Below are 14,401 nucleotides of genomic sequence, written 5' to 3'. Positions count from 1 at the left end.
TTTCTTCTTACAATTACCGAGCAGCTGTTACTGAGCATTTTGTTGGAGCGACAACGTGACAAGTGGGCAGCACAGTGGCTCAGTGCTTAGCACTGCTGCCTCACTGCACCAGGGACATGGGTTTGATTTCAGCCTTGGATGACTGTCTGTGTGGAGTTTGCACATTCTCCCTGTGTCTGCATGGGTTTCCTCCAGGTGCTCTGGTTTCCTCCCACAATCCAAAGATGTGCAGGTCAGGTGAATTGCCCATACTAAATTGCCCAGTGTTCAGGGATATGTAAGTTAGATGCATTTGTTGGGGTTAAATGTGGAGTAATAGGGTAGGGGATGGGTTGCTCTTTGGAGGGTCGGTGTAGACCTTTTGGGCCAAATGGCCTATTTCCACACTGTGGGGATGCCATGATTTCTATGATGAAGTTCACATGTCCGGATATACTGTTAGCCTAGTATCTTAAAAGAAAGAGCAAATGAGCAATTTTATGCATTGGTTTTAATTTTCAAATTCTCTAGATTTGGGAAAGTTCTATTAGTGGACGGCACGATGGCACAGTGGTTAGCGCTGTTGCCTCACAGCGCCAGAGACCCGGGTTCAATTCCCGCCTCAGGCGACTGACTGTGTGGAGTTTGCACATTCTCCCAGTGTCTGCGTGGGTTTCGTCCGGGTGCTCCGGTTTCCTCCCACACTCCAAAAATGTGCAGGTTAGGTGAATTGGCCATGCTAAATTGCCTNNNAGGGCCTGTTTCCACACTGTAAAGTAATCTAATCTAATCTAGGTTGGAAAAAAAAAGCAAATGTAACTCTTTTTATTCAAAAAATCAAGTTAACCAAAAGCAGGAATCTACAAGCCAGCTTAACACCTGTCTTAGGGAAGATGTTAGAAGCTGCTACGAAAAATATGATAGCAGGATACTTTGAAAAGTTCAAGATAATCGGACAGACTCAATGTGATTTTGTGAAATGGAAATCATGTTTAACCATAACTTCAGAGTTCTTTGAGGAAGTAATGTGCTGCAGATATATTTCACTTAGGTATCCAGAGACATTTTCAGCATACTTTCTCAAAATTCATTTTGAAAAATAAAAGTCCATAGTATAGGGAGTAATATATTGGCATGGATAGAAGATTTCACGGCAACAAGAAGACAGGGAGTATATGAGAATGGGTCATTTTCTCATTTACAACATGTAAGGAATTTTATGCCACAGTAGTCCTGGAGTGCTAATTTTTTACTGATTTATGCAAATAACTTGGGTGAGAGGATAAAAGGTATGGTTGCAAAATTTGTTGACAATGCAAAGACAGGTCAGAAAGTAAGCTGTGAAGAAAACAGGAGGAGGCTAAGTGGACTTTTAAAGATTTGACAAATAGAGTATAATGTAGGAAAATGTGAAATTGTTCATCTTGACAGGAATAATTAACACAAAGCATATTATCTAAATGCTGAGAGATTGCAAAGCTCTAAGGTGTGGAGAGATCTGGACGTCCTGTTATATTAACCTCAGAAGTTTTGAACAAACACAGATTTAGTCCCCATAGTTGATTTGACAATGGGTAATCAGAATATCGAATGGCAGGCCTGTTGTCTGACAATGTTGATGTTACTAATGGAGGCAGATGGGTGTCAAGAGTTATAATGCTGACTAGTATTCTAACTTAAAAATGTGTTGCTAGAAAAGCGCAGCAGGTCAGGCAGCATCAAAGGGACAGCACATTACTTCCTCAAAGAACTCTGAAGATATAGTTAAACATGATTACCATTTCACAAAATCACATTGAGCCTGTCCCATTGATGCTGCCTGACCTGCTGCGCTTTTCCAGCAACACATTTTTAAGCTCTGATCTCCAGCATCTGCAGTCCTCACTTTCTCCCAGTATTCTAACTTCCCAACATTAACTATTTGACTAATACACATTCAAAGCTCAGAAAGCCAACCATGTAGCAGGAATGCTGCATAAGCCAGACTTGTATCTGCTTGGGTTCAAAAGAGTAAAATGTGACTTGATTGAAACATTTAAGATGAGGGAACTTGACGGTGGATGTTTCCTGTTGTGGGAGGATCTATAACTAGGTGTCAATGTTTAAAAGTAAGGAATCACGCATGTAAGACAGTGATAAGGAGAATTTATTTTTTGCTTACGGGGTTGTTAGTCTTTCAGAACCCTATTACTCAAAGTCTGGTGGAAGACGAATCATTTGATTTTAGGCAGATTAGTGGGCAAAAAGTTGAAAGGTTATTTGGGGCTAGAAGGAATGCAAAGTAATGAGATCAGCCGAGATCTTACTGAATCATGCAGCAGGCTAGAGGGACCAAGTGGCTTACTTCTGCTCCTAATTAATTTTTTTGTACTTCAATAAATTCTGTAGTATGTCTGCTCATTATTTGGGCAAGCAGAATGCTTTATTTTCTTTACCCATGCCTAGAAAGTTATAACTGTGTGTTGCAGGATTTTGTGGCAGCCCATTAAAGGTAATATCTTATAGGAATTCTGTTTCCTGGAGGCTGGAATGCTGTGGGAGGGGTAAAATGTTTTGCTTTACTGGGGGACTTGGGATCAGTCAATCACAATAGAAAATTTGTGTTATAGCATTGAGGAGCAAACAAGTGATTTTGATGCCTGGTACCTTCTGGCCTCCCTATGGAGTTCTTGGCAGCTGATAAGGGAGTTCTTTCTACTCCTCCTCTTCCTTCTCTTCTCTTGTGAAGTGCATCTTTAATAACATGCAGATGTAGAATTTGAATGTTATACACATATGAACATTCATGTAAATACAGCAAAAATTACTTCCAAATACGTAGTGCTGACTTCAGATAAATACAGTACCTAATTTAATGAGTTATGTTTCAGTCTTGGTGCAATGATAATACTTCCATATCTCTGGTTCAGGGATTCATAGCCTCAAACCCCAATTCCATCCACCTGAGTGTATAATCTGGGTTGAGGCATCAGCTAAGTACTGCATTAAGTATTTGTGTATTTGTTAAATCGAGATTTGGTGAACCAACTGTATTCGTTAAACCCAGATACTGGCTGTCTTCTCAATCCAAAGCCATTACTTGAAGAAGAACAGTGATATTTTCGGAGTAGGTATCAACTGAAAACACTTAAGTTCTGAGTTTCATTCATGTTCGTGAGACATGCTGCATGTAAACTGACCACCACATTTCCCTCCATTACAACACTTAAAAGTATTTAATTGATTGTGAAGCCTTTTAGCACAATTTAAGATCATGTAAGAGATGATCTCGCTTTTGTAAACTTGATCAGAGAACTTATTTTTTTAAACAAGGGCACCCAGTATTGCAATTTCATAAACTGCTGCTTAGGTTTAATCTTACAACTTAAATTTTATTGGGTTCTGGCAGAATTTGTGTTGAGTTTGCTTTACGGTTTTCAGAATTACTTCCTATAGCTGATTTGTCGATGGATAATCAGACTATTAAACGGCAAGCATGTTGTCTGACAATGTTGATGTTAATAATGGAGACAGATATATTTCAAAGGTTACAAGGCTGACTAGCATTCTAACTTCCCAACGTTGGGTATTTGACTACTGCACATTCACAGTTCTGGAAGCCAGCCATGTAGCAAGAAACTCATTACCTTATTTGAAACAATTGTTGAAGATATGTTTCTGAGGCCAATTAGGAGCTGGGAGATGGTATAGGTACCTCCAAAAGCAAGTATAGAACTCTGTCTTTGCCTATACACTAGATGCGATATCTGTGGAATGTGTTGAGTCAATATAACATGGATATTAACCACTTAACCGTTACTTTCCATAAGCTGGGGATCCCTTCGTTGAAGCATCCTTCCAGTTACTTACCTTATGCTGTAGCTGACTATTCCTATGAAACTGGAGATCTCTGATTGATCCTCTAGCTTCAATATTTGCCCCATGCCTTTAATCGCTAAGGGAAACCAACTCAAGCTCCCAGGTCAAATGTTCAATGACTGTTTCATTCCAGGGATGTTCTGGGAAGGGTACAGGACCCAGAAACCTTCCCAATTCCTGTTCCCCATCTCTGAGACACAATGTTGCTGGCCTCAGCAGAGATAACCTGTCAGGTCTGGTTTTGTCTGGCTCACAGTAAATAGGTGCTGGTGTCATCATAAACTTCAGCAAAGGTCAGTTATGAAGGGCTGTGATATGCATTTGTAATTTCAGCACCGATATTCATTTTAGAATCAGTAAGGTATAATAATTCTTTTGGATTGCATTCCCAAAAACCAAAAGGTGCGTTCTTATCACGGTCTGTGGTGTGTATAATAGCTACAGCCTATCACTCTTTATTTGCATGTGATGACATCTGAGGTCCCATGAAAATGGCAAGCCAGTGCATAAAGGTACTTCTCCAGACCTGATTGGATTCAAAAGACAGCAGCAAATCCTGGGAGAAAATCTCAGGAATTTGTGGCCCATTGTGATTAATTATGATTAATTTGCTTTAATTTCAGGATGTCTGTAAGATTCTCCTACTTGTCCACATAATATCCTTAATCCATTCACAGTATCCAGCACGAAATTATGTTCCTTAGCAATTGGTCAAGAAGCATGATTGAGGCGTACATGCCTGATTTCCTCATCTGGGTAAATTCAATGTACCAAATATTTATCACAAATTAAGTGTAAAAAGTGAATGAATATATTAAAAAATTCAAAACCATTGTCGGGATGAGTGAAAGCTTTCGGCTATCAGTTCCACGTACTTAAGTGCCACCTCCATTTCAGTCACACTTAGGATTATTTGAGGAAGAAATTCACCATTATCTTCTGTATTTTCCAGTAAAATGTCAATTCCTTCCTCTGTTGTCTGTCTGGGATAATTGGTGGAGGCAAGGATATCTTCCTACATGATTACCACATTAAAATCAATGAGTTTCTGCCATAAGACTTGCTTTCTGTAAGAGTAGGTGTATTTTCTTTGGCTAAAATAGTCATTGGAAGACTACAAGTGAGGATGAAAACATTCTGGGAACCCTGAAGACCGGTAAAGACAACAGAAGTTCACTTGTTCTGTTTCTTACAAGGGTAGAGAGTCCCATGAGCTGACTGGTTATTAGGGAGGAAGAGGAATCAACATCAGAAGGTTACAACTGAAAACTGCTGGGAAATATATCCACCAAACAGGAAGGTGGAAAGAGCAGCAATCAAACAGATTTAGAGGGGCTACAATTAGAAGGGGAGCAAAGGTAGTAATCTGTGCATTGTAAGGGGGAGCTTTAACTTTTCCCCAGTCTAACTGTTCAATTACTCATTCTATTCCCATCAATTTTCCAATCACTGCCATTGGTTTTGGCAGTGTTGAGGGTTTCACCCATGCCATAATTTGTATTATCTAATTTGGTACATTTACTTGAAAATCTCAAGTGGGTTTAGTTACAGCTGAACTAATGTACACAATTCAGCCTGTGCCTGTAATGGTACAGAGCACAAAATCTGTAGTCATGTGAACATATCTGTATACTTGGCTCATTTGCATATTGAGCATTTAAAGAGATCTCACTCCAAAGGTGAATAAAACCATGTCCCATTTTTTCCAAAGATATCTCTCATATGCTGCAAATATAAACACATAAACATTGGGTAACAACAAAATTAGTGTCAAAGATCAGAAAATTTATAAGTGCAGATTACTGAGAATCCATACCTCAGTTCAATGGTTAGGAATGTCTTCCAGATATGTGGATTTGGCCATTGACTTTTCTTACTTTGCAGATGTGTCATCAATGTGTTTTATTGTTTCCATGTTCCATCACAATGTCATCATCTGAGTAAGTTATTCTGAAATCACTGCGCACACTTGGAGTATTTTATACTTTGCTTTGTGTTTCCCAGGGTTCTCTGCATTCCTTGGAACCTGTGTGAGTAACCATCATCCCACTATGAGGTGTGTAACTCTGATCTTTTGTATTATATATAGTTAAGATGGTTATGCACTTCCATGTCAATTATGCACCATCTTCATCTTCCCTTCTTTGTCAAAAGCTGCATCCTACATCTCAGAGAAGTTGGACAATAGTGATTTGCCTAACTTACTTTCTAAACTTGATCTCAGCTGACAATGAGAATGCTATATCCAGAGGTGTAGTTCCGAGGTGCAACATGGCAGCATGAAAATCTTGTTTCAGGATGAATTAGATTAGATTAGATTACTTACAGTGTGGAAACAGGCCCTTCGGCCCAACAAGTCCACACCGACCCGCCGAAGCGCAACCCACCCATACTCCTACATCTACCCCTTAGCTAATACTACGGGCAATTTAGCATGGCCAATTCACCTGACCTGCACATCTTTGGACTGTGGGAGGAAACCGGAGCACCCGGACGAAACCCACGCAGACACGGGGAGAATGTGCAAACTCCACACAGTCAGTCGCCTGAGGCGGGAATTGAACCCGGGTCTCTGGTGCTGTGAGGCACCAGTGCTAACCATTTAACAGTGTGAACCTTTTGCTCAGAGAGACAATTTGCTCTGGGGTAATGTGCTGAGCTGTCACCTGGTTTATGCCCCAAATGACACAAGTGTTCCTGAAATGTCTGCCCACAATGATTTCTTTAGGTGCACCAAACTTACTGAATATGTCACTCAATGTATCTGCCATGGACAGGTTTGAAGCATTCAATACTTTCCTGATAATTTGAAATTTGAAAGAAATAATCAGTGACAAAGATAAAGTTGTTTCCATTCACAATTAGATCATTGACAATTTTGGACAAAGGGACTGATGGAATCTCGTGTGGATTCTGAAATTCTTAAAATTGCTGTGGTTGATGCCTTTGGCCTGTCTCATGCATCCTCATTAACTTTTATCATCAACAATACCCTGGCATAGAGCTTCAGGCACAATTTCTTCTTTTTCTTTCTGCATTGTTCCTGAATGCAGCTTGCTTTTCCTCCAGTGTTTGAATATAGGCACACTTTTCCGAAGCTCACTGTGGGACTGACTCCTGACAGTCGTTCTAATTCAAAATAGCTTTTACATAGAAAGAGCTGCCTGACTGCATGAACCTGGCCAACCTGGAGGTACTCACAGCTTGCAAAGAAATCTTATTTTTTTCAGTTTTCTATCCTGTGGAACTTTTGGATTGCTGTTATATTTTGGTTTGAAGCTTGTGAGTTTGGTTTCTTCTTTCTTTTTACTTTTAAAGAATTCCCAGCTGGAGACTCTGAAATAATATTCTTGTATGATCTGAATATAACACAAACGATTTACATGGTTTCTCTTAAACTAATATATGCCGAACACTATAATCTTCATACACAGCCTATGTCTTAAATGCCATAATGCAAAGTGCCCATGGCCTGTCATATCATAATAATAAGGTTTGCAGCTTATTTGCATGTTCATTTCTTAAATTGACATCACTTCAAAGTTGAAAAAAAAGACATCCCAGACCCCAGCAGCAGAATGCATGTTAAATGCTATTTGGGGTCTCCTGACCAATTTCACTACAATGGCATTTTTAAAGACCCATATGGAAGGTCACATTCCTCATGCGGTGCCCTTCTGCAACATATTCTTAAAACTCTCATCCTATGTCTTAACTAAGTGCCAGTCAAAGTAGTTAAAATTATCAAAGCTTCCTGCCATACATAGTGATGGTATCACCTTGGGTTAGTTTCAGGGAAATAAAAACTTGCTTTGTGTTAAAATTCATCAAAGTTGGTATAATATTTTGCACCTCATTTGGACCCACATCCCTCAGGTACTGCACACTGCATTCAGTTATGCCATAAACCAACCTTAAATTATTAGTTGTACTGCACAACAGGCCTGAATAGGGTTGCCATTCCTTTTCAACCATATTCCTGAAGATTTCATCAAACAACATCTCACTTTCATCTTCCTCGGCCCCTACACTCTGGTCTTTGATCGTTAGCATGTCCATGATCAAGCATGCTCTGCCTTCTGACACCAGTTGGAAAGCAAATGAACTCTTTATTCCCAGACAGAATGATTGTTTACCATCTGAGCCTTTTATCCCGCTGTTCAATGCTTTCGTTAATAGAAAATGAAAATGTTCAAATAATTATTTTTAAAGCAAAATTGATTATCACTCCAATAATTTTTCTCCTAGATTTCTCACAACAGAGATTTTTAATTCCTGTAGACAACAGGACAATCTTGGAGGAGTGGAAACCTTAGATTTTTGGCTTACCTATACATCTGCATCGACATGATTTCTATATCCAAAACATATCTTGTGTAGATGTAACTGACTCAGTAAAGATTATCTTAAACCTCAAAATCTAGACATTCCAATTTCCCAAGTGGAGAATGAGAGGGAAAGCCAGCATTTGCTCAAAGTGACCAATTGCCTTGAAACACAGTTAGATAAAAGCAAAATAGTGTGCTTGCTGGAAATCTGAAATTAAGATCAGTAATGTTAGAAATACTCAGCAGGTCTGGCAATATTTATGAACAGAAAAACATAGTTTACTCTATTTCTGTTAGCTGTTAACTCAAAGTGTTGACTCTGTTCCATAGCTGCTGCAAGAACTGCTGAATATTTCCAGCACTTTCTGTTTCTTTTTCAAGCCTATAAATTCAGCTGTACTTTGTGCAGTGGATGCTTAGTTTGCCCCTTCATCAACATCAATCATTTAAAATAACAATGGCAGCAAAACCCATGTAGAAAATAATACTCCACCTAAGGTTTCAGCTGCTCGATTGTTGAATTAACTCCAGATGAATGGATGAGCTAATTGCTACCTGGTCAATTTAATTTCCCAAGTGGAAAACTGCTGCTTCTTTATCTGAAAGCTTACTTACAAGTCATTTAACAGGTCTTAACAAGTACAACGGAACTGAGAGAAAATATATCACTTACTTATTTAGTTGCCCTCTTTATTTGGTTGTGAGCCAGGGAATATCCCCCTATCTGTTGGTGGTAAGAGAGATGGCAAGAAGGGCAAATAATTGAGCAAAGTGGCACAAGAGATAGACTCACCTCCTTTCTCATCACCTCATCAGTTCAGTGCTGTGTGAGATAATCTATTCGGTTCATTGACTTTCCATTAATTAAGGCCCTTAAAGTGGTCCATTAAAGGTCACTTAAGGTGCTCAACTCACTTCTGGACATTGCTGGCTTTCACAAAAGGCAGAAAATGTGACTGGCTTCCTGATAGGAATTACCAGGGCAACCTTCCTGTTAGGCTATCCAATCTGGAGCAACTGGAGACTGAGATGGGAAGACAACATGGTAACCACTGAAATCCAATCCCCACCTCTTTCCTCTGAACCCCTTGCTTTCCTTTCCGCATGACACCTATCACGATATCACAAAACCTCAGTCCCTTTTCGCATGACACCTACCACAATATCACAAAACCTCAGTCACTTTCTTATAATTTCAGCCCCACATGGCTTCACAGCCTGAGCCTCCAAACCTGGAAACTATAGAACTCTCATTACAGCCTCAGACTGGATGGGACTTGGAAGGCCAGAATCCAGGTTGAACAAGTATTTCACTAGTCAGCATTTTAATTATTTAATTGGTGCTTTCTCAATGGTGGAGGCAGAAGGTAACTCTCTGAATTTGATTTGAATTATTGTTACATGTTCCTAAGTACAGTGAAAAGCTTTGTTTTGCGAGCAGTACAGGCAGATCATAGCAAACAAGGAGGTACAGATCATAGGGCGCTTAGACAGAGCGAGGCATACAAGCTCATATCTGCACTGAAGGTGCGCGAAGCAAAATCAACATTATTTGAAGTTAGAAAGGTCCATTCAGCAGTCTAACAGCAGCAGGGAAGAAGCTATTTTTGAACTTGTTGGTGTGTGTTCAAGCTTCTGTATCTTATCTGACAGAAGAGGTTGTAGAAGAGCATTACTAGGGCGTGAGGGATCTTTGTTGATGTTGGCAACCTTTCTGTGTCAAGAACAGGTGTAAATAGAGTCCATGGTCTGGGCTATGTACACAATTTTCTGTAGTTTCTTAAGGTCCTGGGCAGAGCAGTTGCCGTACTAGGCTGTTATGCACCTGGATAGAATGCTTTTTATGGTGCATATGTAAAAGGTGGTGAGCACCCTTATGGACATGCTGAAGTTTCTGAGCCACCTGAGGAAGAAGAAGCATTGTAGTGGCTTCTTAACTGTTGCATCTACATGGGAGGTCCAGGACAGGTTGTTGGTTATCGTCACTCCGAAGAACTTGACATTCTTGACCATCTCCATCTCAGCTCCGTTGATGTAGTTAGAGGCATGTCCTCCTCCTTTCTTCCTGAAGTGAATGATCAGTTTTTATGTTTTGCCAACATTGAGAGAGGTTGTTATCATTGCACCACAACACACTTTATCTCCTTCGTGTATTTTGACTCTTCATTGTTTGATATCTGGTCTACTATGGAGGTATCGTCAGTGAACTTGTAGATGGTGCTCATTCGAAATTTGGCAATACAGATGTGGGTGTACAAAGAGTACAGTATGGGGCTGAGACGCATCCTTGAGGAGCCCCAGTGTTGAGGGTTATCATGGAGGAGATGCAGTTACCTATCTTCACAGATTGCGATCTGTGGGTCAAGAAGCTGAGGATCCAGTTGCAGAGGGCAGAGCTGAGACCTGGGTCTCCAAGTTTTGAGATCTAGAGGGGATAATAGTGTTGGGGGCAGAACTGTAGTTGATGAGTAGGAGCCTGATGTAAATGTCCTTGTTATCCAGATGTTCCAGGGATGAGTGTACTTATCTTTATAATTATTGCAGAAAACACTAAACTTCAGCTGCTGTTTTTGTTTAACTGCCAGCTTTGGCTCAGTGGTAACACTTTTGTCTCTGAATCAGAATGTTATGACTTCAAGCTGATTCTAGAAACCTCAGTATAATCATTAGGGAGTACTGCACTGATATGAGAGGTGTCCTGGTGATACAAGGTTAAAGTGAAGTGATCCCATCATGTTTCTTGCAGCAGAGTAGATTCTACTGTTGGACCCTCAACCAATCTCAGTATAAGTTTTTCTGATCCTGTGTTGCCATACTAATTGTGATATCTGATGTTTTTCCCAAAATTACAGCCCTTAATTTGACTTGTAATTTAACCAGGGACAACATGATTAGATTACGTTACAGCGTGGAAACAGGCCCTTCGGCCCAACAAGTCCACACCGACCCGCCAAAGCGCAACCCACTCATGCCCCTACATTTACCCCTTACCTAACACTAGGGCAATTTAGACCACACAATCAGTCGCCTGAGGCGGGAATTGAACCCGGGTCTCAGGTGCTGTGAGGCAGCAGTGCTAACCACTGTGCCACCGTGCCGCCCACACCACTGTGCCACCGTGCCGCCCATCAATGTAAGAGTGCAACAAAATGAAGCAAAAAAAGACTAAACAGCTCATCAAGCCTTGATTTTTTAATTGCTTCCTATTGTTTATTTATCTCCATAGCTTTTAGTCTCAGTAGTGCTCACTCTGTCTTCATACCTACATAATCGACTTTATTTAATGGTACCCATGATATGGAGGTGCCAGTGTTGGACTGGGGTGGACAAAGTCAGAAGTTACATGACATCAGATTGTATCCAACAAGTTTATTTGAAATCACAAGCTTTTGGAGCACTGCTCCTTCATCAGGTGAAGTGTATGGAGTTGTATGACTTCTGATTTTGATTAAGATTAGTTCTTCTTTGTAATTGAAGTATGTCATTTTCAAAATTAAAAGTGAATTCACAATACTTATCCTTTCGTTTTGAGATTATTAATTAACCCTGCTTCATTGCACAATGATCGATCTGAAACAGTTTTATTCTTAATTGATTCCACTGCATATTTTTCCAGGAAACTGAACTCTATACGTCCACCTCCAGACCACATTTGCTAATTTGATTAGTCTCTATCAATATTAAAGCCCCCACAAATGTGGTGTTCATTGTGGGGCGGGTGGCTTTGAATTTGGCATAACTGACTCCAGAGGCACAGAAGTTGGTAAGGAGAGAATGATTGCCAAACTGGGCAGTTTAGATTGTTAGAAGGCCCACCTCAGTTTATAGGAACTTCATCCCAATTGTTTTAAGCTCTCTATTCTTCATCCCCTCATTTCCATGATCACTTATTTCTTGCATGGAAACTGAATATTCACAGACCCAGTAGCTAGCATGGGCAAACTTCAAGAAACAAGCAGAGGTGACAAAACTAAACTATAAATCTGATGCACTTTTATGTCCAGATTTAATATTGAAAAAACTCCCATTGTGAAAGCCTCAAAGCGTTTAAATGCCATTATGTGGTTAACTTATTTCTAGTATTAAACACTCAATTCAGAACCCTCTCCTGGGCTAATTACAGCTTTTGGAACTCAACCAAACATTCACAGTGAATAATCCTTGGAGTAATTCAATAAAGAACTCGATTGAAACTGCTCAAGCAGATGCTCCACCAGCTGTCGTGGCAATCATAACAATCCAACAGAAACCTCTTTAGCCCTCACTGACAGCTGCAACTGTATTAAGTTTATATGAAGGGACTGTTAAAAAACTTAAGATCACGACATTTAGCCAACTTTCAAGAGAGCTTGCATCTAGTCCAGAACACCATGCCTTCTGTGCTACAAGTTAAGTCCTTATGATTGCCAAAATGGTGTCTGTTTGAACTCTGTACTAAGTAAAAATGCTGAGTTCAGGATTCCTCCTCCTTAATGGATCACATTGCACTTACCTTTCTCTTCGGTCAAAAAATGGGATCAGTCAGAGATTGAGAGTGGACTTTGAATACATGACCCGCCCATAGTCAACAACCAGCCTAACATTTTGAAATTTTAACTTGTTGCCTCTGATTAGGTCTATATCATGTTTTTCTATCTTCATTCATTTTATTGTCGCTTCTTGATGCATTCAGGAAAGCAACTTCAATTTTATTTATCTACTATCCCCTTCATAACCCTTATACTCTAACACACTAATACCATTCAAACTTTCTGTCCTTTCTTGTTCCAGTGTTTTCTGTATATCCACTTTGAAATACTCTCCTATTGCCACAACTTTTGTCTTTCGATTTCCAAACCTCCTTTTTCCAGAAACCTTTGTTAGTTTAGATCCATTTTCCTCTACCAAGAATACATTTTCTAGAGTGTTGTAATGTTTATATGTTTTGGGTTTTCCTGTCTTACTCTAGTTATCATTATCTACCTTGCCACCCTGAGTATGGCCTTGGTTTCCATGTTGACGAAATAATTGCCGCGTTGACTGTATGGAGGAATAATTAACATTTGGCAATGTACCAAATGTAATTTCGTAGTCCCAAAATCAGGAAACATACCGAAGCAAGCAGCCATTGCCTTAATATGAAAATGCACTGCAACCCCAGCAAGACAGAGGGTGTTCAGTAATGTCTTTCTGTCATATTTGAGATTGCCAGATATTTTACTAGAAATGGTCACATAGCTTCAAATTGTGAGGTTTTCAAATTAAATATAATTCATCATAAGCAGTAGGATGTTGTTTTATTATATTTGATATGTTAAAGTATGGCCTATGCACTAGATTTAAATGAGGTTGGTAGCCTTAGATCAAATTAACTCTGTGCAATATTTAGCTCATTGGGCTTCCTCATTTCATTCAGAGTAATTGATCTTGCTGAGTCAAAAATAAAACTGTAAAATAAATAAAATTAAATGTATGCAGTATCCTTTGTATCAAAATTGATGTCTTTGCGGAATCAATACTTCTGTTACTTGTAGTTAGAGTCATAGAGTCATAGAGATGTACAGCATGGAAACAGACCCTTCAGTCCAACCCGTCCAGGCAGACCAGATATCCCAAAGCAATCTAGTTCCACTTGCCAGCGCCCGGCCCATATCTCTCCAAACATTTCCTATTCATATACCCATCCAAATGGCCTCTTAAATGTTGCAATTGTACCAGCCTCCACAACATCCTCTGGCAGCTCATTCCATACATGTATCACCCTCTGCGTGAAAAAGTTGCCCCTTTGGACTCTTTTATATCTTTCCCCTCTCACCCTAAACCTATGCCCGCTAGTTCTGGACTCCCCGACCCCAGGGAAAAGACTTGTCTATATATCCTATCCATGCCCCTCATAATTTTGTAAACCTCTATAAGGTCACACCGAAACTCCAGGGAAAACAGCCCCAGCCTGTTCAGCCTCTCCTTGTAGCTCAGATCCTCCAACCCTGGCAACATCCTTATAAATCTTTTCTGAAACCTTTCAATTTTCACAACATCTTTCCGATAGGAAGACCAGAATTGCATGCAATATTCCAACAGTGGCCTCCCGATAGGAAGACCAGAATTGCATGCAATATTCCAACAGTGGCCTAACCAATGTCCTGTAAAGCAACATGACCTCCCAACTCCTGTACTCAATACTCTGACCAATAAAGGAAAGCATACCAAATGCCTTCTTCACTATCCTATCTACCTGCAACTCCACTTTCAAGGAG

At 40.0% G+C, this 14,401-nt stretch overlaps 1 long non-coding RNA gene across 3 annotated transcripts in view; it reads right to left on the bottom strand.

Moving 5' to 3' along the window:
• LOC122560605 overlaps positions 1 to 14,401 on the bottom strand; it is a 160,801-nt gene that overhangs the window by 3,473 nt on the left and 142,927 nt on the right. For all 3 annotated transcript variants that reach the window (XR_006314775.1, XR_006314777.1, XR_006314776.1), the window contains exons 3-4: positions 5,654 to 5,863; positions 2,626 to 2,712 (exon numbers count right to left, since the gene is read on the bottom strand). This is a non-coding gene — a long non-coding RNA (uncharacterized LOC122560605). The remainder of the gene's footprint in view (positions 1 to 2,625; positions 2,713 to 5,653; positions 5,864 to 14,401) is intronic.

Source organism: Chiloscyllium plagiosum, chromosome 2, assembly GCF_004010195.1.
Source record: "Chiloscyllium plagiosum isolate BGI_BamShark_2017 chromosome 2, ASM401019v2, whole genome shotgun sequence".
Classification (NCBI taxonomy): Eukaryota; Metazoa; Chordata; class Chondrichthyes; order Orectolobiformes; family Hemiscylliidae; genus Chiloscyllium; species Chiloscyllium plagiosum.
Note: the sequence above shows the minus strand (reverse complement) of the source record. Positions and strands in the feature narration are given on the sequence as shown.